The 2,248-nt window shown below is 34.9% G+C and overlaps 1 long non-coding RNA gene across 1 annotated transcript; it reads left to right on the forward strand.

Annotated features, from left to right (window-relative positions):
* The first annotated feature begins 440 nt into the window (after positions 1-440).
* On the forward strand, positions 441-1,355 carry LOC130465989 (uncharacterized). Its single transcript, XR_008926001.1, has 2 exons — positions 441-577; positions 1,157-1,355. It is a non-coding gene; the product is annotated as an uncharacterized lncRNA (long non-coding RNA).
* Positions 1,356-2,248: the final 893 nt, after the last annotated feature.

The following is a 2,248-nucleotide window of genomic DNA, read 5'->3' on the forward strand; positions in this document are numbered from 1 at the left end:
AATGAGATGTTTTGGCGGGCTTCTTAAATGTTCGCTTCAAGAGACTCGGTTGAGGCGGGCCTTATCTTGTACGCTTCAAAATTGAAGGCTGTTGAGGGGGGCATTGCATTGTTCGCCCCAACAGCCCACCTCAACAAAAAGCCCACATAAACTCAATGCGGATTAGGGTTTCTTTATTTCCCGTCCCCAATTCCTCATTACCCTTCAATTCTCTTAGCCGCTTTTCTGCTCTCTCCTTATCTCATTGATCTTTTCTCATTTCTCCTTTCTTTATGTTCTGGTTTCATTCTTTCTTGAAGAAAATAAGCCATGGATTGATATCCTAAATTCCTCTATACCCTTTATTCCCTTAGCCGTTTTTAATGTTATCTCCTTATTTCCCAGACTTTTTCTCATCTTCATCTCCTTTTTCTCTCTCTTGCGATTCCATTCTTTCATGAAGAAAATCAGCCACCAATGGTACTTCCTCCACCCTGCCGTTGTCTCCTCCCCTTCGGTATTTGCGGTTCATAAAATATGGAGAAATGGAAGCTTCGAATCGTCATCTATATTATCTCGAGATCTTGATACTAACAAGGTACAAATTTCCTTTTTACATTAATTTTTTATTGAATGTTGTTATTTACCCTTTTTTCTTAATTTGTTCACGAGTTGATGATGATTTGACGAACCTTATTGACTGAAGATCGAATTAAATCAAGAAGAAGAACACCCAATTTCCCCCAAAAAATTGAATAAATTGAACATGCAGCATATGTCGACGAAAGAACACTGGTTTTAGGATCTCGGTCCCGAAAAACCTCACCATCGGACATTCTTAGATCTAAAAAGGTTTCATTATATTGTCTTTTTTTCTTCTAACAAAAAGTTATTTTAATGTTAATAAAAGTTAGAATCTCAATATTTTTAAAAGAATTAACTTTCAGATCTATAGTTTAGTTTATATGCAAATTGTTGTTTTGTTTTTGTTAATTTTTCAGATAATTTTTGGAAAAATGAAATAATAATATTTCTTTCTGGTTTGTAATTGTTTTTTTGATGCCGATTGTTTTATATTTTTTTAATCATCGTGTATATATTTCTTATTGTGAGGATCTTCCTTTGCGTTTTATTGTTATTGTTCACTAGATGATGTCTTGCTTTTTTTTTTTTGCAGGTGTGTAATGGATGGTAGATTAATTAGTTGGAAGACAGGAAAGCATATGTCGTCAATTTGTTTAGTTTAGATTTGCTTACATTACTTTGATTTATTTCACTTTGTAAGATAGTATTTTGTATAATGTAATAGTATACAAACTCATATCTCTTGTACTCCTTATTTGAATAATAATAACGAGACGTGTTTAGTATTTCTAGTTTTTTGCCTCCCAAAAATATTTTGTTCGCACTAATCAAGACCCAAATCATAAGAAATAAAAAGTAAATCATACAAAAATGCAATTTTCTAGCCATCTATTGAGGCGGGCAAAGGTTATGCAACGTCTCAATAGGGCCCTAATACAGGTCTGTTGAGGGGGGCATTTAAGAAGTGAGCCTCAACAGAGGAGGCTGTTGAGGCGGGCTTCTGTAAAGCCCCCCACAACAGGTCCTTATTTTTCGCTTATCTGTAGAGGTTGTTGAGGCGGGCTTTTGAAAGCCCCCCACAACAGATCACCTGTTGAGGCGAACAAAGCCCGCCTCAACAGATCACTGAGCTGTTGAAGCTACGTCTGTCGCAGCGGGCCTTGTTCGCCTCAATAAACCCAAAATGCCCCCCTCAACAGGTATTTTTTCCACTAGTGAATGGAAACCAAGAACAAGAGTCTGATCTCACTAAAGGACGGAAAGAGACTGTCAGGTTTAAGACAAAACATAATATCTCAAATAGAAAACTAGTAGATTAATTAGACTTGAAATCAATAACATGTATGTTGAATGTATCTTATTTTTGTCCAAAGATTGGTATTCATGTGTATCAATATGCAATAAGCTGGGACCTACTAAACTTTTCTATGTTTTTATATATAATTTGTACCATACCCATTCCCAAAATGGTTTTTAAGATTCTAATAATAGTTATTATCTGTATTCCTGTTGCGATGTTCCTATATTGTTGTTTTATTTTGTAGTTCTATGACTTAAGTAGTTTTCAAGGTTTAATCCAAAATAAAATCTTTCTTATCTCTCTAAACATCACCTCTCACTGTGCTAGAACATATAGCTTAACTGCTTAGAACATTTAGCTTAACTGATTAGAACATATACAAAT

Source organism: Spinacia oleracea, chromosome 1 (genome assembly GCF_020520425.1).
Source record: "Spinacia oleracea cultivar Varoflay chromosome 1, BTI_SOV_V1, whole genome shotgun sequence".
Taxonomy (NCBI): domain Eukaryota; kingdom Viridiplantae; phylum Streptophyta; class Magnoliopsida; order Caryophyllales; family Amaranthaceae; genus Spinacia; species Spinacia oleracea.